Source organism: Schistocerca nitens, chromosome 3 (assembly GCF_023898315.1).
Source record: "Schistocerca nitens isolate TAMUIC-IGC-003100 chromosome 3, iqSchNite1.1, whole genome shotgun sequence".
NCBI lineage: Eukaryota > Metazoa > Arthropoda > Insecta > Orthoptera > Acrididae > Schistocerca > Schistocerca nitens.
In genome coordinates, this window is record NC_064616.1 from 578,974,572 (window position 1) to 578,997,929 (window position 23,358).

The 23,358-nt window shown below is 41.5% G+C and overlaps 1 protein-coding gene across 2 annotated transcripts in view; it reads left to right on the plus strand.

Moving 5' to 3' along the window:
• LOC126248489 (elongation of very long chain fatty acids protein AAEL008004-like) overlaps window positions 1-23,358 on the plus strand; it is a 666,835-nt gene that overhangs the window by 111,863 nt on the left and 531,614 nt on the right. For both annotated transcript variants that reach the window (XM_049949514.1, XM_049949516.1), the window contains exon 2: window positions 12,632-12,679. The gene's annotated coding sequence lies outside the window, so the exon portion shown is untranslated. The remainder of the gene's footprint in view (window positions 1-12,631; window positions 12,680-23,358) is intronic.

Below are 23,358 nucleotides of genomic sequence, written 5' to 3' on the forward strand. Positions count from 1 at the left end.
GTAGCAGTAGTATGCTTTGTTTTTCTGCGTTCGCCAGCACGTGTGCATTTAGACACGGTTTTTTTTTTAAAAAAAAAGACCTAAGACGTCTTGGCGCAGCCACGTTCGAGGCCCTGGTGGTGGTGTGAAATGATAACGCTACGTAGTTTTCGTAAATGCGAATCCAGTCAGTTTTATGCACGCAGTTTTCCTCAGCTATATTCATAAAGACATTCTGCTGATTTGCTACATGTTTCGACTTTATGTGCAGTAGCGTTGTAGGTAAGGACTTAAGCCATTTTCGTAAGACATTTCTTCAATGAGGCAAATGACTAAATAGTTGACAGATCTCTAGTTGTCTTACAATGGTTTGTTACGTGCCCTTCAGATTCGAATCTTTTACAGTTTACCTTCAGGAGAAGCTTTTCTTTTTGTCAACAGGAAAGTGTGATATCGCAAAGGCTTATGTAAAAGAGATCCGATGAAGGCTGCCCTACCTCCAACCGCCTTCACGAAGTTTAATTTTGCAGAATACATTGTTATATTTAGAGCAACACTGCCGAAGTTTCTCATTACTGCTGTTTTGATTATTAAGAGATGAGCATCTCTTTCACTGTTTGAAAAAGTTCAGGAGAAAAATAGCTGGTGATCCTAATCATATAGTGAGTTTGTTTTATTAGAATGTTTCAGTATTTTTCTTTTTCTTTCTTTTCACCCGCAGGTGATGACTTCTTCGGATGATGCAGTATTGCAGTCAGACTCAAGTCACATGCCGATAAGCTTTACTAATTCATTTTCAGTTTCCTATCCGCAGGACGCTGATACGGCAACGAATGTGGAAAACTGTATGCTAATAGGTTCACTTTACAGTAAACAAGTTTCGACAACCTACAGTATTTTATTTGTAAGCTGAAGCGTCTACCCGTCAGATTTCACTGTGTATCTGAAAAAAGTACCTATCGTTTTACTATCGTGGAAGGACGACGATAAGATAGAAAGCAATGTCTACCATCGAGGTAGCGCAGTCACAGAGGCACTGGACCCGTATTCGGTAGGAGCAAGGTGCAAAGTGTCGTTCGACCGTCCTGATATACGTTTTTCGTGTTTCCCCTGAACCGATTAAGATGATTGCCAGGATATTGGTATTCTTAACTGTTCTTTCCCTATAAAAGCTAGTTTCAGCCTCTAATGATTCCATCATCTACGGGACATTAATCTTCCTTCCTTCACTCCCTCCTTTTCCAGGCTCCGAGAAGTCACAAATGGGTCAAATGGCTCTGAGCACTATGGGACTCAACTGCTGAGGTCATAAGTCCCCTAGAACTGAGAACTAATTAAACCTAACTAACCTAAGGACAACACACACATCCATGCCCGAGGCAGGATTCGAACCTGCGACCGTAGCGGTCGCGCGGTTCCAGACTGTAGCGCCAGAACCGCTCGGCCACCAACGGCCGGGCCGAGAAGTCACCAGAAGTATTTACTAGTACGATTGTAACACAAATCACAGCAGATGCGATATTTTATTCCATGCAGTTGGACTAATGACAATCTTTGTGTGACATTGTGGCGCTGAAAAAGTGGTATTGTGACATGGGTCATACTAAATTCCTTTACATGACAGTTTGCTGATAACTGAGCAGAACACGTGATTGACCTGCAAGCTCTTTTGGCAAGTTGAGACCATATGAGCTTATTTATTTTACTGTCTTACATTCCTTAGTTTGCGTTTGTTGTTCGTAAGATTGAAATGTGTTCAGTATATGATGATGTGGTGGAGCGCAGAACCTAATATTTACAGAGGAAGATACAACCCGCCTGCTTGCCAGGTGCCGCAGTTTGTTTCGGTGTAAATTTTGCCTACTATCTATCACTGAGCACGGGTTCTGTTCTCCAGCAACACGTTAAACAGCAGTGGACGTGAGGGTATGTGTGTTGTTGCTTCATGTTGTTCCGTTTCAACGCGAAAGCGGCTTTCACATTCCTTGCAGAAGCAATGCTATTGCTTCTCTCCGCGATGTCCATCTAGTATATCACATAGAAGCCTGGCGTAATAGTTAAAAAGTAAGTCCAGTGCCGTTTCGCTATCGTCTCCCAAAATACGATAAAGCGAAACACGCAGGATTTCATTGTTTTCATCTCCGATTCTTAGCCTACATCTTGGTTTCGATAATGACTACTGAGTATACAGTGGTCTTTACACTGTAATGAAATTAACGTGCACTTTCTAGATATCCTATTGCAGTTGTTAGCCCACAAAAATGCCATTTCTGTTTTTTTTTAATTTTTTATTCATTTTTATTTTTTTTATAACAAAAACTTACGTTGTAACACGTGAAAAGAATTTTTTCATGACGGTACGTTTTCTAAACTTTATTTAGAATCTTCCTTAAATACAATACCATATACGCTCTGCATTGTTGCGTAGTGAACTACTTTGAAGAAGGAATATTTTGGTTAAAGTCTTTAGAGATGAAACACTAGTCACATTACTGAAATATGAGCAATATGCGGAGGAAATTATTAGCTTCGGCACATAAACTGGAATTTTGAAAAGCACACAGACTGCATATTGCGTGCTTGAATTATTTATAAATCGCAAACTGAACTACTGTTGATTTTTTGGAGCGTTAATTTATTGATTAATAGATTGTGGAAAGTTACTGTGAGACACTGTCACTGGGGGAAAAGTTAAGAAAATATACGTTGGGAATAAAACATGACACAGAACAGAAATAGAGTATGCTTCACTACTTAGAAGAAAGAAATCTCGTTGCTGCCGTCAGAACAAAAGATAGTTGCCTGCAGAAGAATATTTCTGTCTTCCCATGAAGGAGATAAGTCTGTACTGTCATAGCCATGAACAGGCTATACTGCTATACTCCAAATGACTGGAATACATTTAATCAAAAATACATATGGAAGTATCTGTAATCGTGCATCTTTACAGGTATATTTTCAGAAAGTGGAAACATAATAAACTGTAAGAAAAACCTTAGTTGCTCTAACTACCTTCACGTCCTAAAACTACGCTGAGTTGTCGCTTAATCTTTCGGTCTACCACTGATATATTTTTATTGATTGGTTCGTTTCACATTGCTAACATTCTGACGTTTTCACATTTGTGGATCAGAAAGTTATCATATAACTGCTCCATTTACGTAACTGAAGTCACAGACACTGTAGCGCCAATCCGAACAGTACTAGTTCCGATTCTGGTGAAGTATGAAGTTTTATCAGCAGTACGTGGCGGCAAAAAAATAGAGGTGGTAGCGGACAGTTCCTATTAACATGACTGTACACCACTGGCCTTAGTTAAACTCCAAACCTGTACACACTGACTGCATGAGTAAAGATCTATGACGTCGTTGATGGTGACCCTTTCCTCGGATGGGCACGTAAGGTTCAGCGGCCCCTTAATCCTATGCGTGAGGAGTAAGCTGTGTGTCAGCATCGTGTTTCATTCTCTCATTTTCATTTTCGTATTCCAGTAGTCACAGTTTTTTTAAACACACGGGCGTACAGAGAAACTGGAATTTCTGTTGTGGGTATGATATGTTCTCACTGGTGGTGTTGGCGTGTCAGGTGCTGTACCACAAAAAATGAACACTAAGCACTAGTGGTTACTGCTATTTCATCGGAGAGCCTCCTAATAGTCGTAGGAAGAGATTGACTGTTGTGGTTACTGCAGAATTTCCCAATGAACCGTGGCTCAGTACTGAAGACACTTAAAACCTACAAGTTCTGTGACGGAATCTGAATTATGAATAGATTGTTTACCATTGTGAAGAGGTGCGAGATGCGTGCCCTCTTACATACACACACACACACACCAAGATAGCTCTTTACTAAACTGCTGTCACTTCTGTTGTTGTTCCGCTAATATACGTCAGACTGTCAAGTATAGGTGTAATAACCAGCGAAGTCCCTAGAAGAATAACGTGCGTGCGAAGAATTCGGGGTCATAAAAAAAAAACTCAGTGAAATACTGGTGTTCCAAATATGCACGACCTACAGGCGGATGGTTGTGCTGTTTTTCACGCTCTAGGGCTGCTATTTTTGACCAACGCGTGGAGAGGTGGAGACACACACACACACACACACACACAGAGAGAGAGAGAGAGAGAGAGAGAGAGAGAGAGAGAGAGAGATACAGCGTTTATGTAGCAGGCAGGTAGGCCAAATGCAATAGCTGTGCTAAGCTTGGTGTGGCGTTTAGGCGTTTTTCCTCGATCCTTCTGACGTCTCTAGAATGGTTCTCTGTTTCCTAGAGATTTGACGTTAAACAGATATTTCTCACAAACGGGCCACGGAAAAAGCCAAATGAAAAAAATGGTCCAAATGGCTCTAGGGCACTATGGGACTTAACTGCTGTGGTCATCAGTCCCCTAGAACTTAGAACTACTTAAACCTAACTAACCTAAGGACATCACACACATCCATGCCCGAGGCAGTATTCGAACCTGCGACCGTAGCGGTCGTGCGGTTCCAGACAAAGCCAAATGAAGGATGAACAAATTAATGATTGTCAAATGCGTATAGGGCTATAATAAAAGAAAAAGCCCTAACGGCGTTAAGAATGGAGAAATCTACAAATGACGCTCTAAGACGGTCAAGACATCGGGATATGCAAACAGATATGGCAATGAATAACTATGCATCGGGGCACAGTGCCATCTCTCGCCATAAAACTGTGGACAGTTTAGTCAAACGCGTAATAAACTTAGTCGAATACCTGAATGATGTATTACCTTACCAGAAAATATTCAACCGTCATCTTAAAGAGTGCACTATGATCGGCCGCAAAAGAAAGTATAATCACTACGGTTTGCCGAATGGAATAGAAGCAGACAGTACATACCCATCAAGATTACATGCGTGCGATTCATGCAATTAAACGGCGGTGAATTTCCAAACCGCCTGTTCCGCCTAGAACAAATGGTATATACGGTTTGTGCAACGAAAAAGTAGATACAAGACACAAACAAAAGATCTTTTATCCGAGTATTTATTAAGGCATTCCCATTAAACATCGCATGTATTCTCGAATTTATTTGTATATCATCTATAATATATTTACATTTTTTTCAGTGGTGCCGTAAAGTGGGGTGAATGGAAACAGTTTTCAATTTTAAAATAAAATAATTGCTAACTTTAAAAAGCAATATTAAAATCAAAATTATATAGGATTATAGGTTCTGTGCCTAATTTAAGTCTTACAATTAGATTTGGTATCAAACTCATGCTTTTATAAATAGAAAAACCGGAACTTGATGTTTTCGTTCGCCCCACAGAGAGGAATGAATAGAAACAGCACTGCCAATCTTATTATTTTTTATATTTATTGGACTTTGGAGCTAATAGGGACATGACAAAATCTTTTTAGATGCAAGAGAATAAGAAACAAAATTTATCTGGTTAAAAAAAACGCTTATATTCTATACAAAAACTAAAAATACTGCATGAATGTTGTTCTTTAATTAGTTTGCCAAATTAAAGGTGCTATACCTCTAATTTCCTTAGTGTAACGTTAAACTGATGAATTTTGTTTGTTATTAATACATTAAGTCACTGACATGATGGAAAATAATGTTTTTGCATTTACAAGTCGTACACCCAGAAGTAAGGAAGACCTTTCGAATAGTATTTCCTTGAATGAAACATGACTCCTCCATTATAATGAACGTGATTAATCGCCCTTTTTTGTTACAAAAAACATCAACATAACCTTCGCCTTCTAATGAACAAATACAATCTCCTGGATTGAGAGCAGCCAGATGATTCTTCATTTCCGTCAATTTCCTAGCCCTATTCTGAAGAAACGCTAACGATTACTCTTTCTATTCACCCTACAAATTCCGGAAAATTCAATCCTATACTTCGAATTAGCCGAGACACAGGTCAGATTAAAGTATACTTCAAAACTGAAATTTCGGTTAATGAAATGGGATTGCAAATTTTCTTACCACATACTTAAAATAACACAATTTAGATTGGTATTTACAAATAAAGTACGAAGTAAGCAAATTCAGCACCACATCCGATGTTTGTCGTAGAGTGAACATAACATCAACTGACAGTGCCAATAACTTTGAAATTCATGATTTTCCTGTTAGATTGATTCACTACCAACAAGACAAACAAATCTTCGAATGATATTCCCATTTGTCTTACGACACGACAGCATAGAACTTTTCTGAAATTTTTGTTTCTGTTCACCACCTTGTTTCTTCTTGCCCGATTTTTCGGCATCGTATGTCATTCATGTTTTCCCATATTTATTTCTTATGAATTACAGTTAATGAATGCTTGGTAGCATAGCTGTTATGAACGATATGAAGATGCGTTGGATAGCTACGCCGACTAGAGCAAAAATTGTGACTATATTGTGGAACCAAAGTCCACTAACTGAAATTAGTGCCATGTTAAAAACACTGAGAACATTGAAGATTAAATGGTGTGAGGGAGCAGATCTTGGAAAGTATAGTTGAACAACTACTTATAGCAGCATATAACGCCAAATTAACGAATAACTCTGTGCTTGGTGAGGATTCAACTTTTCAGAATTTCAATGTAGGTGAAGCACCAATAATAAAACCTTCTCTGCGTTCCCTTATAGGAACAAACTTTCGTTTTGTGTCGAGAGAATTAAAGATGGTTCGTGATAGTACATCTGTAATTATTTGAAGAAGATAAACTTTCGTCTCAAATTTTTCTTGAAAAACGTAAGATTTTGCAGATTTGTGAAAACAGTATATAAATTAAAAACCTGTCGTGTACTTCTGTAAGTGAACAAGGCTAACTCTCAAATGTACAATCAGTGGAGCCTCCACGTCTGTACATGGCGTACACTGAAGGAGAAAAGTAGCCACATGACCGTAATGTACAACTACACCTGAACGCAATGGTTGAGCAAGCCTGAGACTACGTCAAGCAGAAAGGTGGCTCAAATCCCCATCTAAGTATCCTGCCCTAGATTAGCCGTGGTTTCTCTGAACACTGCAGGCGAATGAATGCCAAGTTCGTTCCCTCTACAAGGCCAAGGGCGATTTCCTTCTTGTGGCGTGTCCGACTCAGCCTGTGCTCTCTCTCTCTCTCTCTCTCTCTCTCTCTCTCTCTCTAGTGACCTCGACGCCGGTGGGACGTTGAACTCCTAACCTTCCTTCGAAACAGTAGACCATGGTGTGCGACAATAGACTGTTATGGAGGGATCGCGTGCCACTAATCGTGATCTCGTACTTGTGAGTGCTACGACCTTTCTATTTTAATTTGAGAACTTCAGAGTTTGATCAGTATTGCGAGACAAGTATGGTGACGGAGATCTTACAGTTCCTGGTCAACCACCGATAACTTGACCTGTCCTCTTATATTCTTGTGATTGGACGCTTTCGTGACTTCGTGACATTTCCTTCTCCTAAATCACTGCTTCAGCCCTAGCTACCAAGTCGCGCCTTCTTTTCAGTTCTTTCTGATGGAATTCTGTTACACGTAATCGGGTGCATGTTGGGAGAGGGATGAACGCAAGGTACATCTGTGAATCACAGACGCTTGCCCACAAACGGAATATATTTGTATAGCAAATCGAAAACAACCACCAGCTGACTGCATTCAGCCAGAGCCTAAAATACAGCCCTCACGTGCAGTTAATACGATCGTAATCCGACGTGTGACGTACAAGATGTTTGTCAAGCACCCATTGTTTACGAACTAACAGTAGGAACTGGCAGGAGGGAGTCGTGGGGCACACGTAATAATTCTCCATTAAGAGAGAGTTAACGCAATCTCGTCGAAAAGATATCCTTCTTTCCTTTTGTGCGTGTGGCTTAAACATCTCGTGTTGGGCAATGATAAAATGATTTGATAACTACTTCTGCAGTGTGCCACCTTGACAGTAAGCATTACGGAGTGTATTAAAACGAATATCATTATTTCTTAATCTGAAATTAGATACTCAAATCTTTATAATTACAGTATCCTTCACTTTCTATAATTCCTGTAATACGTCTGATTGGCACATAGCTACGTAGAACCTTTACCACCCACTTCATTTTTACTTTCTGGAAATATTTCACATCTGTAAACACTTTCCAAAATCATTTTCACTATTCGGTGCCATCCTGAGATGCCTACACTTGTGTATTTTAATGTTATGCAGATAAACTGATTAATTTTAGCAATGGTGTTTATTCTGCCTGTAGTACTTACGCGACAAGTTAACGCGGTCCCCGGTCTACAGGAATTTGCCGGCACCGTAGCGCAACGTGTTTGGTCAGGCGACTGGCCACTTTCTCAAAAAAATAGAATAAAATAAAATAAAATGGAGGAAGTTCTCTTCGATGGAATCTGAAACATGTCTTGCAACATCCATACGGAACCACTGACGGAGAAAATGACGAAGAAAAAGATCGAAAAAAAGAAAAAAAGGAACAGATTTGCATTAATGTGACAAATCAGTACTTGTCTAGAAAATTAATATAAAGAAAAATATTAGCCTCTTGTAGAAAAATAAATGCAAATATATCGTTTCAAGCTGCAAAAAACAGCAGGTGAATTCACTGTAGTAATGCAGTTGGCCAACGGTTGTTAAATAACAATACTAAACCATACATGGTGCAATATACTTGATCATATACATTTTGATGAACGGAGATAAATAATTAAAAATGTGAGATGTACGTTTTCATCTTTGTCGCATTCTGCAGTTATATTTTCGTCTTGTTTTCTCGTCATCTCAAGCGAAGTTTGATCACCATAGCCTAGAGATACAACGACGTGAATATCACTGTTAGTGCTTCCTTTTTCTCGTGATTTGTGCTTTATGTGAGAAGGAGTTCCGTTCCAGGTTATTTATGTATACATTGACCTTTGTCCCAGTTACACACCATTGTTCGAAGCCCTTTGCATTATTTGTAGCTCTTATGATTGAGTGTAAAATACGCCGCCCTGCAAAACTTAAGGACGAGATAGATAAAGTACCATAACATCTGAACTATTTGGTGGAAATAAATTAAAGTACGGAAGCATGTTGCCAGAAGTTCCCCAGTCGTTCACAGAAAATTGGACGTCACATGGCGTGAGGTCAATGTGTCAATAGCGGCAAATAGGGATGCCCCCGCAACATGGCGCACTTGAAGGAACCGGATAAGACAGTGTGTGTCAATCAGAGCGCAGTTAGGGTGCACTGTGGAGGCGTTCTTCTTTGCAACATAGCCCGGAGGCAACATTTGGACGACTTCACACGGGTAATAATCATCGGGAAACTGAAATAAGGACGAAATGCAACGAGTGTAGTCCAGGAGGTTGGTACTGCTCACAGAATTGTTTAACGTACGTGGGGAGCGTTCCGAACCACAACCACTGCTGCCCGAAGAAGGTTCAAAATGGCTCTGAGCACTATGGGACTTAACTTCTGAGGTCATCAGTCCCCTAGGACTTAGAACTACTTAAACCCAACTAACCTAAGGACATCACACACATTCATGCCTGAGGCAGGATTCGAACCTGCGACCGTAGCGGTCGCGCGGTTCCAGACTGAAGCCCCTATAACCGTTCGGCCACTCTGGCCGGCCCCGAAGAAGGGTAGATGGTCGACCACGGCCAGTTACCAGACGTGACCCACTTCGAACAACGGATACAATTTCAACCACACTTACCAGGACTGCAAGACACGGAATCCCACGCTCCACAGTGGCATAGCGACTACATTGCGGTGGACTCTTTGCCATCCTCACATCGGCGGCGGCCTTCACGATGGAGCCAAGAGCATAGGGACTGGACTAACGAGGAGTGGGGTTGCATGTTCCACTCGGATGAGACCATATTGGCTCAAATGGCTCTGAGCACTATGGGACTCAACTTCTGAAGTCATCAGTCCCCTAGAACTTAGAACTACTTAAACCTAACTAACCTAAGGACATCACACACATCCATGCCTGAGGCAGGATTCGAATCTGCGACCGTAGCGGTCTCGCGGTTCCAAACTGTAGCGCCTAAAACCGCACGGCCACTCGGGCCGGCAGACCATATTCAGTCTGTGGTGATTCTGGACATACCCTCATATGGCGAGAGGTGGAAACACGTAATGACCCCGGGAACAACGTCGAACATGATCGTTTTGGTGGGCCAGGTGTTATGGTGTGGGGAGGTATCATATTGCGTGGGTTTACTGACCTCCAGATCTCTGAGCACGGTACACTCACCAGACAACATTGCTGTGGCACTGTACTCCTTTCCCATGTGCGTCTTTCCAGGGATCCATTCACCCCTGATTTCATTTTTATGGCTGACAAAGAGTAACAGCGTCGAATAGCTCATGTGGAGGAGGTCTTGGAACGAGAAGGCTTTTCGCGAATGGACTGGCCTGGCCGTTTCCCCTACTTAAATCCCACCCATCACGTGTGGTGTGCGTTGGGGAGGATACTGCAGTGTGTCCACAAACACCAATGACTATGCAGCGCCTGTCAGCCGCGCTGGTTGAGGAATGGAACTATCTGCCAAAAGAACTCCTCATCACCCTGTGACCAGCATGGGAGCTCGTTGCAGAGCAACTACTGCTGTTCGTGGTTATCTCGCATCCTATTAAGAACCATGTCCCCGCTTTAGTTATATCCTGGCGACCTTCATAAATCTCGGTACTTCAATATAATTTTTGTCCTCGAATAAAAGTGTCATTTCTGTTGGTCTCTCTGCGAATTCTCTACAGTCACCTTTTGCACTATGCAGTAACATTTTTTTCTATATATAGTCCGAATTTCGTCGGGCTAAGTTACTTCGCAGTGCAACATAATTGCGAAAGTTACTTTCGTTCTTACGTCCTGCACACACGTGTAGTTAAGACTGGGAAGTAGTTCAAGAAGATGTAAATTAGCATGCAGCACACACTACAGTAGCATGAAAGCAAAGTTACACAGTGTCAGTGACTTGATTTGGAAACAAAGTATTTGTACACCACTGGCCATTAAAATTGCTACACCGCGAAGATGACGTGCTACAGACGCGAAATTTAACCGACAGGAAGAAGATGCTGTGATATGCAAATGATAGCTTTTCAGAGCATTCACACAACGTTGGCGCCGGTGGCGACACCTACAACGTGCTGACATGAGGAAAGTTTCCAACCGATTTCTCATACACAAACAGCACTTGACCGGCGTTGCCTGGTGAAACGTTGTGATGCCTCGTGTAAGGAGGAGAAACGCGTACCACCACGTTTCCGACTTTGATAAAGGTCGGATTGTAGCCTATCGCAATTCCGGTTTATCGTATTGCGACGTTGCTACTCGCGTTGGTCGAGATCCAATGACTGTTATCAGGATATGGAATCGGTGGTTTCAGGAGGGTAATACGGAACGTCGTGCTGGATCCCAACGGCCTCGTATTACTAGCAGTCGAGATAACAGGCATCTTATCCGCATGGCTGTAACGAATCGTGCAGCCAAGTCTCGATCCCTGAGTCAACAGATGGGGACGTTTGCAAGACAACAACCATCTGCACGAACAGTTCGACGACGTTTGCAGCAGCATGGACTATCAGCTCGGAGACCATGGCTGCGGTTACCCTTGACACTGCATCACAGACAGGAGCGCCTGCGAAGGTGTACTCAACGACGAACCTGGGTGCACGAATGGGAAAACGTCATTTTTTCGGATGAATCCAGGTTCTGTTTGCAGCATCATGATGGTCGCATCTGTGTTTGGCGACATCGCGGTGAACGCATATTGGAAGCGTGTATTCGTCATCGCCATACTGGCGTGTCACCCGGCGTGATGGTATGGGTTGCCATTGCTTACACGTCTCGGTCACCCCTTGCTCGCATTGACGGCACTTTGAACAGTGGACGTTACATTTCAGATGTGTTGCGACCCGTGGTTCTACCCTTCATTCGATCCCTGCGAAACCCTACATTTCAGCAGGATAATGCAGGACCGCATGTTGCAGGTCCTGTACGGGTCTTTCTGGATACAGAAAATGTTCGACTGCTGCCCTGGCCAGCAGTTTTTCCAGATCTCTCACCAATTAAATACGTCTGGTCAATGGTGGCCGAGCAACTGGCTCGTCACAATACGCCAGTCACTACTCTTGATGAACTGTGGTATCGTGTTGAAGCTGCATGGGCAGCTGTACCTGTACACGGCATCCGAGCTCTGTTTGACTCAATGCCCAGGCGTATCAAGGCCGTTATTACGGCCAGAGGTGGTTGTTCTGGGTACTGGTTTCTCAGGATCTATGCATCCAAATTGCGTGAAAATCGCATGTCAGTTCTAGTATAATGTATTTGTCCAATGATTACCCGTTTATCATCTGCATTTCTTGTCTGGTATAATATATTTGTCCAATGAATACCCGTTTATCATCTGCATTTCTTCTCTAGTATAATATATTTGTCCAATGAATACCCGTTTATCATCTGCATTTCTTCTTGGTGTAGCAGTTTTAATGGCCAGTAGTGTATTCTGATTCTAAGGTCTTAACCAGAGATAACATCAGTACTAAACGTCCGCATTAATTTGTAAGTCGTTGGCAATGCGCATACTTCACAAGTGGCGGTGTCGAAAGCTAGCTTACAACCATTTTTCCAAGCACAATTTGCTCTTATTGCATTACAATTTATTCTTTATCTCAGTGCTGATAATGTTTTTTTTCTTTGTGCAGGGTTTTGCTGTGAGGTGATTCCTGGTGTCAACATTCGGACTATACAAGGTGAGACACGCATATATCGTACGGCGTTAGCTGGCGTGCGTCTTACGTAAGGGACTTTTCCGTAATGCAAGCAGGAGCGACGTGACACAGTTAGAATACGTGGCCCCGAAAAGACCGGCTGTCGACGTCACACCAAGGCTAACGGTGTTTTCCGCCTTTTTTCCCCTCACTGGGACGCTGACCTACGACGAAGCGGCGGTCCATCCTGCAGAAGGAACTGGGACGATCCGTTTTGAGCGGTCTTGCATTCTCGCTGCGACTTCCTGTCTCGTTGTTTACGCTGACGTTCTCACGTTTTCAGCCGAGTAATGTCCCCTCCAGTTTCGCACTCGTCATCGTCATGCGATGTAACGTCGTGTCACGCCGCTCTTCCGCTCCTGTTTGAAGTCGAGAACGCCATATAAGTGAAGTTAATTAAATCAGTCCTGCTGCGTAGTCAATGAAGTGGATGAATTGTAAAATGTAGGCATCACTCTTGCACTTATAATGGTTAATAAATGCCTAGCCGAATTCAAACGTGGTGGCACTACACTTCACTCGCGTAGATAATCATGAAGTCCCAGAAATCATGACAGATGATAACATCTAGAAAGTTACAGCGCGGTATTCGAAGATTAGTGATCAACTTTCCTTTGTTAACGTGGCATTATTTTACACAAGTGGTAGCGTGGAGTCCAGTGGATCCTAATGATGTTTTAATGTTGCTACATACGTCGAATATTAATAACTAGGTTATTTAAAAAGATAATGTAGAGATAACCACATAAATTATGAAACTGAAGCAATTAATGCTTATTTGAATAAATAATACATTTTATCACATTAGAAAGCAGGTAATAACTACAGTTACGTCTCTGAAGCAATTAATGCTTATTTGAAGAAATAATACATTTTATTACATTAGAAAGCAGGTAATAACTACAGTTACGTTTACACGATATAAACTGGACATTAACTCATTCAACAGTTTTCTTCTGATGACTCTTTACAATTACCTTCCAGGCAAATGGTTCAAATGGCTCTGAGCACTATGGGACTTAACATCTGAGGTCATCTGTCCCCTAGAACTTAGAACTACTTAAACCTAACTAAAATTAAGGACATCACATACATCCATACCCGAGGCAGGATTCGAACCTGCGACCGTAGCAGTCACGCGGTTACGGACTGAAGCACCTAGAACGGCTCGGCCGGCACCTTCCAGACACTGATCACAGACAGCAATCAATTGTTTCATGCACATACATTTTCCACACTGATGACAAGCAAACCGAGTTTTTACAACCTTATTTTTAGGGCAAATGATGCACCTCATTTTGACAGCTGACAGATCTTTTTGGTTTGTTATTGACAGCAGATGTTGATCCACTCATTTTTGTTGCTCTTTGGCGAATTTCTCTGGTTAAGTGACCCATAACTGCCCTCTTCTTTAGTTGGTTTGGCACCAAGCCGAATCCAGTTTCCCCAAAAAAAAAAAAAAAAAAAAAAAAAAAAAAAAAAAAAAAAAAAAAATATATCCTTCCTTGTCATTTTCTTTTCAGGGTTATTGCTTCTAAAAATTGCAGCTAGATCAATTATGCGAAAGAATATCGTCTATTGCACTTCCTTGCAATTGAATATGTGGTACACAACTTGTCCACTACATCAATCCCCCACTCCCTTTTTTGTCGTTGTAAAATGTGAATATAATTATGTTTGGTTTCTTGTTTACAAGGGAAATACGGTCTGTTGATGTATCTTCCAGGTGCATAGAAGAAATTAACAGTACATCTGTATTCTTCTTTGGGACATAGATTTCACATCTCTCTACTTAGCCACAAATTGGGAACGAACCTCTCGCTTGTTCTTCAGCATACCGACATATGTCAGGCTTTTCTCCAACGATCTTTGGACAAGAGGAATACTAGGAAACCAGTTATCTCCAGTTACGTTCAAACCTGTGCCATTCAGTGTCTCTACTAGTCTCGTAACCACATCAGCTGCAGATGTGGACAACTTGTGTGGGCCATTATGCTGATTTTCAACGTAAATCTCTATGGAAATAGTGTACCAAGTTTTCGCATCTGTTAGAGAGAAGACTTTGAGTCCATACTTGGTCGGTTTACTCGGCAAATACTGTCGAAAGTTACAGCGACCTCGAATGGAATAAGCTGCTCATCTACTGTCAAATATTCAGAAGGTATGTAATTGACTCTGCAGTTGTGTGTGAAATATTTAAACATAAACCAAACAGGTGCCAGTTTGTCTTGTTGTTTATGTTGAGGTCCCGTGTTTGTTATCGAACCGCATGTACCTCAGAAGGAATAGGAAACGATTCAAAGTGAATGTTGTTGGAAAAACTTGAATTTCCATTCCCTGTATAGTCCATAAGTCGGGCATGTTTTGGTCACCTGAGCGAATAGATCCTGCTAACAACAAAAGTCCAATGATGGCTTTTACTCCAGTATCATCAGTCAAATAAGCAGTCCTGTCATTTTTATTGTTTCCTTGTCTTTATCAATTTTTATGTTTGTACTGACTGTAACAGCACTAATAATTGTGGTATCTATTAGCGCAGAAAAACAATCACTGGGCGATTTACAAGTCTTGGCAAGGAAGATGAATTATGATAATCTAGCTTTGACTCTCTAATTGGCTAAAGTTTTAAGTTTGTTGGCCACGTCTACCGAATTTTTGACGGAGAAGTTTTTTTTCAAACTCAAAATTCTCTTTCAATTTACGGTGTAGGAACCTAGCTAGTTTGTGGTATGCACTTTTGGTACTGTGAACGATCGGACGGATAGGATGGGAAATTTTGTGAACCTTGAACTGGCTTCTCAAAATAGGTGGTTTCGGATTCATGTTTATAAGGCATTTTTTATAAAACTCGCCGATTAACTTTTTTGTACTGCTAAGAGCCGACCTTATCTCTTTTTGGATCACGGGTGTGGGGTCCACCTCGATTGGCACGATGCCATTTTCCTCAAAAAACATTTCCGTTTTACGGATGTATTCGCTTTTGTGGGCGACAATTAGGGAATTGCCTTTGTCAGCATTAGTTATCAGTGCTTCATTATTTTTAAGCTTAAGATTAATGCTCTTCAACGTTTGATGTACAGTAGAAACAGCATTTTGAACAGAGTAATCTTTTTGGACAATTTTACAGGCGTCATAAGCTATTCTTGTTTGCGCATTTTTTGCTATTTTAGAACAATCAAGCCCAACTTTGAGGTCGACAATTAAATTTTCTACACTTTGAGAAGTACATTTAGGTTGTACATTAAACTTGAAACCTTTACATAAAAGCTCGTTCTCAGCTTCGGAGAAACAAATATTAGTCTTATTCACTACGCGTTCGTAAAATTGGGGTAGGGCGGCCGCCCCATTACATGTGTTATGAACGCCAGAAACCTCAACACAATTTAATAATTTGGCTAGCTTTCTTTCATGTCTAACACTAATTTCGGTTTTACGGTTTGCTAACCGTAAACTAATATGCATCCAAAAAGAATCAATTTGAAAATTAAAGGTAGTCTTAAAAATTTTTGAAAGTTCAAGATACAGTTCATAAGCTTCTTCATTCAAGCTGTCTTTCTTGGATTACAACTCAGCACTTCTTTCATTTAAAATCTGGTGCACGAGTTTCCTTTTAAGACTAGGGGACTTATTACAAACTTTGTTATTAATATAGCCTTTTACAAAATCACGTACTACATTTGACAGCTTGCATTGCTTAATGAAAGATATTGCCATACCTGTTTTCAGTATCTTATACACTATGTCCATATATCTGTTAGCTGCTTTACTTGCCTCGGCAGGTACAAATTTACAAATCTTTAACATAATGCAGCACGTCAGCAACCGTATATGTATAGAAATAAACAATTTTACAGCCTTCAGTTGCAAGGTAATTTTGAAAACAGGCATCTGCCGACAAAAAGCGGTGATGGAACCCGAGGATCTACATTTGCTGAACATCTGGTCCAAAAGGCGCATGCTCCCAAGCCTCTAAAAGACGCAGAGCTTTTGCATAATGAAGTCAAGGGATGCGGGCTAGACACCCTCGAAGAATTGCAAATTTTTAAACATCTTATTATTGATAGAGACAACTTACTTAATGATCAGTTGCAACTAAAAAATAGAAGTTATTTCGAAGGATTTCAACCTTTACTCCAGTGGAGTTGACCCACAGACCGCTTCGAATGGCCGATGCTGTTTCCCTTTCTACTTTGTCCCTTTATTATAGTGCGATTGTACATGTGTGTCTTTATATTTCGTAATATGCTTGGTAATGACACATAGTTGCTAAGGCGTTTTTATGTTAAAGACATTTTATGCTTAGCACGCATGGTTTTCGACACTAATTTTTTAGTTACTGTAGCGGGGCTTCGCCCTCGTACTATAATATTTAAATGTAAAAATTTTTTTATACCTTGGCTTTGTAGTTTGTTCTCAGGTAAATTGTTTAATGTTGCCATACCAATAGATAGGTTGTCCATTTGTAAGACGGCTTTCAGTCACATTTTGTTTATATGTATATTTGCTGTAAATAATTTTGAGACAGTTTGTCTCTCGCGCCTGCGCTTGCGCTTGCGCTCGCGCATGCGCTTGGCCGCGACCGAGCCTCGCCGCGGAACTGCTCGCGACGCCTAGTTTCCGTGCCGCTCACAGTTGGTCCTTATTTCTGGTCGGCGTAGCTTCGTCTACGTTCGCCTTAATGGTTTTAATTTTGACAGACATAACCTTATGATTATGCGTCTTTATTGTTTTAATTTTTAATCTGTGACATGGCCAGTGTTTGGCTCTCAAAATAATTTAATTTTTGTAAGTATCACGATTTCTTTATTATTCAATCATTAGACTGATGATGCATTTCAGTGAGTAATATATGTCCGTATGTGGTTTAATTTATAGGTTCTGAAGAAGATTCCATTACTGGAATCGAAACCTAGGTAAACGAGTAAAAATTACCTTGCAACTGAAGGCTGTAAAATTGTTTATTTCTATACATATACGGTTGCTGACGTGCTGCATTATGTTAAAGATTTGTAGACTAAATAATTACTGGAAAGCTTTATGCAAGATGGGTGCCGCATTTGTTGAAGCTATATCGAAAGCAAACACAAGAACAAACGTTTCGTTTGTTCCGCCGAGACCAGTTTTCACAGTTTTCCATCCGATTTGTCCAAAAGACTTGCTTAGTATTTGCCAGTTGTTATTTGACCATTTGCAGGGTATTTAGAAAGAAAGTTTCCTTTTTTATATCCCACAAAACAGAGGCCATAACGTCCCCACAGATAAAATCAAACTTTCCTATTTTGGTAAAAGTCTACCAGCTTCCACCCCCTGCTGTTTCGTTTGTTGTGGGAAGTGGAGGACGTATATCTCATCCACAGTAGCAAATTGGTGCACAAAATCTGTTTAATTCTTTTCAAAACAGTGCAGACGTTGCTGACATAGATATTCTCGCTTTTACTTTTTGTGACCATTCTTGAAATGCGGTACCCGGCTTGCACGAAACTTTCCGATAGTTATTTATTCGTGCAAAATACACCTAACTCCTTGTTCTAGTTGTCTTTCAGATACCTTCAATCTCCGACCTTCGAATACGGTAAATTTATTTTGTAGACGTTTTCTGTGATTTGTAACTGGGACGTTCTTCGCGTAGATCATAGTAAAGAGCAGTGCGGTCACGTTTGAATTCAGTAGCTCATTTATTAACTGTTATAAATGCAGCAGTGTAGTTCTTATGAACCTTGAGGAACTTGGGATGAATTTCCATTGAAAAAATAAAAACTGACGCCAACCTACTTAATTTTATCCGGCTAAACGACAGCGCAACACGACTAATTTAAAAAGTCGTACAATCAGAACAGTTCCGCAGAAAAAGCAAAGTTCCATTAATACGAACGCTATTTCTGTGGTAGGCCAACAAATTCTGACTCGTAGCGGCAATCCATCCACAAAAACTGCAACTACGAGTATATCTCGGAGCGGGAATATCAGTGTCCTGCCAATTTAGCCACGTGAACATTTGTGACGGCCACACTCAAATCGTCAATCTGTCGGTATCCGACTTGCCCTGCTATTCTCCTGATCCAGTGTACAGCTTTAATGTACCAGAATGTTGCATTCAAGTCGTTCAATTCACTGCAAGGTTTACCTTTAGCTGTGTAGATAACGAGATTTATAATATTCTTATCTAGGAATGGGCGCTTGCATTCTAAAGGCGTTAACGTGCTACGAGTCTAGTAGGCTTCGACAAGCCTGTCCCTTGACAACATACGTTCATGGTGCTTACAAAAACTTCGAAAATTCATGTAGCTGGGCGTATGCATTCCGTACGAATATGCTGTACATCAAATGAAAGCCCGTAGACAGAATCGCAGAACACAAACGTTCCGGCGGTTCCTCATAATGCCTTGAATAAACACTTTAGCAAAGAAATATCTACCTATTTCAACTTATCCATGTAGTGTGGAATTGGCTGAGGCCAGCGATAATAAATTTCCAACAAAAATAGTCAAATTTCAGTACATAACCTCACCGGCACACCCCGTAGATAATCGTCATCACACTTCAGATTAATGCAATGTACATGTAACTGTAATCTATCTGGTTATGGCAGCGTCCTGCCGAAATGCGTCGTGCGAAAGAATAAACAATCAAAAGTGGCTTTAAGCGTCAATCTCCAATCCACCTAGAAAACAAGGCAGTTACCAGCAGAAATATTGCTTCAAGGCACACTGATAATCCAACTGCACCCGAAAGCTTGCCAAATGAACTTCAGTGTTTTGAACAGGGTACTAACATGTCGCCGCGCGAGGTAGCCGTGCGGTCTGGGGCTCCCTGCCACGGTTCGCGTGGCTACCCCTGTCGGAGGTTCAAATTCTCCCTCGAGCATGGGTGTATGTGTTGTCCTTAGCCTAAGTTAGTTTAAGCTAGAGTAAGTAGTGTGTAAGCCTAGGAACCGATGACCTTAGCGGTTTGGTCTCATAGGAACTTACCACAAATTTCCAAATTTTACTAGCATGTCACGGAAAATTGAGACTACCCGAGACTCTGAGCAATGGCAAAAGTCTACAAAAGTAATCCTCATCTCCGGAATTTAATTGTAAATGGTGACATGTTGTTGGTGTTTTATGTTGTGCACTAATTGTTTTAGGAAACTAATGACACACAACATGTTGACAAATGGTATACCCCCATGGATAACATTCATAAAAATACTAATAAAGTAGCATAGATTGGTCAACAGAACATAAAGTTTGACAATTAACGACATTATTACAACACAAATACTACAGAGCTCGAGCTATGATATTTACATAACCATCATGCCTATCAGGTTCAAATGGTTCAAATGGCTCTAAGCACTGTGGGACTTAACATCTGAGGTCATCAGTCCCCTAGGACTTAGAACTACTTAAACCTAACTAACCTAAGGACATCACAGACATCCATGCCCGAGGCAGGATTCGAACCTGCGACCGTAGTAGCAGCGCGGTTCCGGACTGAAGCTCCTAGAACCGCTCGGCCACAGCGGCCGGCTGCCTATCAGGTCTTTGGCAACTATCTACTAACGTCCTAGTAGTATATTAGCTTCTTTTCTTTTTTAAGAGAGAGAAAGAGATTCACTGTTTATACATGTTACGGGAAGGCAGACGGGAGACGTTTTCGACCACAGCTGATTTTCGACAGATGCACACCCCGTCATTTTCAAAGCACGAATGCAGCGAGAGAGCATAGTGTATTACAAAATAACCACATAAACCATAAAAAAAACTAGCGCCATCACACAATGAAAGATGAACAACGTCAGAACTTACTGAATATGAAGATTAACTACCAGTGTATAAGGAAGCTGCACTATCTTCACGATAGTCTGAATTACGATGCAAAGTTCCTTTGGTTATATCCAAAGGAACGGGCACTCCGGTGAATATAGACGTTATGGGGTACATCAGATGTATTCGCAGTTGTGAATATGACAACCATCAGCTGTAGAATGGAATGACGACAGTGAAAATTTGTGCCGGACCGGGACTCGAAACCAGGTTTCACGCTTATCGCGAGATGTCGCCTTAACCGCTTTGGTTATCTGTGCACGAAACACGTCCAGATCCAAACTTAACAACACAGCCAATGCAGTGTCTTCTTTATCCGCCGATACCAGGCAGCGACTTTCAATTAAAATGTCCTCCTCTGTACGAAAATTACATAATGTGTGTATGAGTACAGTATGTGACGCAGGAACGACGACATATTTAAGCTTGGGTCTGGCCCTGAGTCGTGCACGGGTAGCCGAACCGATTACGGCTCGCGTAACGCGGAAAACCAGAGTTCGAGTCGCAGTCCGGCAGATATTTTCATTGTCGTCGTTTCCTTGTACAGCTGATCGTTGTTCGTATTCGTAACTGCGAATACGTTTCATGGATTTCATAAAGGCTGTAGTCCCCGCATTGCCCGTTCCTTCGGATGTGGAGCCTGTCCGAAGGAACACTGCATCGTTCTTCTGAACAAACTAGCAGCTGCAGTATCGTATCCTATCGACCCAAGGTTGGTCGATACCGCAACGCATGTCCTATCTGTCTTTCACTATAACCAATCTGCCGAAAGGTGACTTCGAGATGGTCTAACTCCGCTGTTAAACTTCCAGCGTCTGAGATGACGTGGGCCGTATGAACCAAGGTACAAAGCACCCCTTCACGCTCAGATGGAGCAACGTGCCATGTTGTCGGCGGCATTGATACCTGCCTGCTATTTTAGGTGTGTACACGATACTTTTGTTGTTTGGCCTCTGGAAGTTATTGTAGTATTTAAACAGACTTTTAGAATATCTCAATTCAGCCGACCCGAATGTTTGCTTCCGGAGATGGAAAAGGATACCTGCCTCCCCTTTCTTGATGTGTAGAGCAGAAAGCACATGCCATATTTAGCAAGCCACCTCACAATGATCTATAGCTTTAGGTTGATAGTTGTCATCATGCGGTTAGACGTGAAGGGGTACTTTGTGCCTTTGTTCATAGAGTCCATGTCAACTCATACTCTGAAAGTTTTGCAGCTGACAAAGAGGAGGCGACGACTTTGTGATTACAGAATTACTTCAAACTTTGTACTCATTTAGTTGACCATTAAAACAACATAATGCCCCAGTAGTAAGATGCACTACTCTGGCAATTCCGAGAAAATCGCAAGAGAAGTTTAACGCGTCTATTACGTAACGGATCTTTCTGTGCGTAGGTGCTAGTTGTTAGTGTGCATGACGGTCCTGTGTTTAGCGTACGAGCTTCGGAAAAGGAATATGTTTGCGGCGACGGTTCGACTCCAACTCAAACTTAATATTTAATCTATATTTTTTTCATCGCTGGTCATAATATTTAATTTATATGATATTTCAGAGGTAATATAATTTAAAAAAAAAAACACGTGCATTTGCATGAAGTTTTTGTGAATTTCGTGTTATTTAACTACTTACTATTTTTAATTAAATTTAGTTATTAGAACAAACATACGAGGGTGAGTCAAATAAAAACCTTAAATTTGAAATAACAAATCGAAATTTCGTGCCGTTATCCTGTAAGTTGGTAAGCGTGCTGTTGTGGACTGTTAAGGCAGCCAGTCCACAGTGAAGTAGCCGAAAGGGCACGCGTCAACTCACGCCGTCTGGCGTTAAGTCTGGAACAGGATTCGTAATGAATGTGATAAAGAAAAGAACGTAGCTACTAGAACACTTAACTTTTATATTGTCCTTTGGTATACAGCATTCTGGATGATACAAGTGAGACTCTATCTTGAGGTACATGCAACGTTACAAATGGTTAATGGCGCCTTGCTAGGTCGTAGCCATTAACTTAGCTGAAGGCTATTCTAACTGTCTCTCGGCAAATGAGAGAAAGGCTTCGTCAGCGTAGTCGCTAGCAACGTCGTCGTACAACTGGGGCGAGTGCTAGTACGTATCTCGAGACCTGCCTTGTGGTGGCGCTCGGTCTGCGATCCTGACAGTGGCGACACGCGGGTCCGAGATGTACTAATGGACCGCGGCCGATTTAAGCTACCACCTAGCAAGTGGGGTGTCTGGCGGTGACACCACACGTGCTACAAACAGTGTGCAGAATGGCCTGTAGGTAGCAGCATAGTGCAGACGCGCACATACCGTCGCAGTATCAGTATAAAGATGGCCGCCCCACTTGCGACTTACACCAGGGAAGAACAGCGTTCTGTTATTCGGTTTTTGTACAGTGAAGGTGTGAAACATATTGAAATTCATTGACGAATGAAGGTTCAGTACGGTGATGCATGTTTGTCACAGCAGCAAGTCTATGAATGGAGTAGGAAGTTCGCAAATGGGGTGACTTCAGTGGAAGATGCTCCTCATCCAGGTCAGGCAGAACGAGTTGTGACTCCACAGAACATTGCAGCAGTTGAAGCCATAGATAAGGAAAACCGCCGAGTGACCCTGAATGACGCTATGGGAGGAAAGAAGTTACATTCTGATGAAGAGGTACGCCACGCGGCGCATGAGTGGTTGCATGGACTACCAAAAGAATTTTTTTCTAAATGAATTTATGCACTTTTTAAGCGCTGGAGGACTTGCATTGAGCGTGGGGGAGATTATGTTGAAAAGTGATACAGCTTTGAACCACTTCTGCACAATAAATAATATTTAAAAAATATTTAAGGCTTTCATTTGACTCACC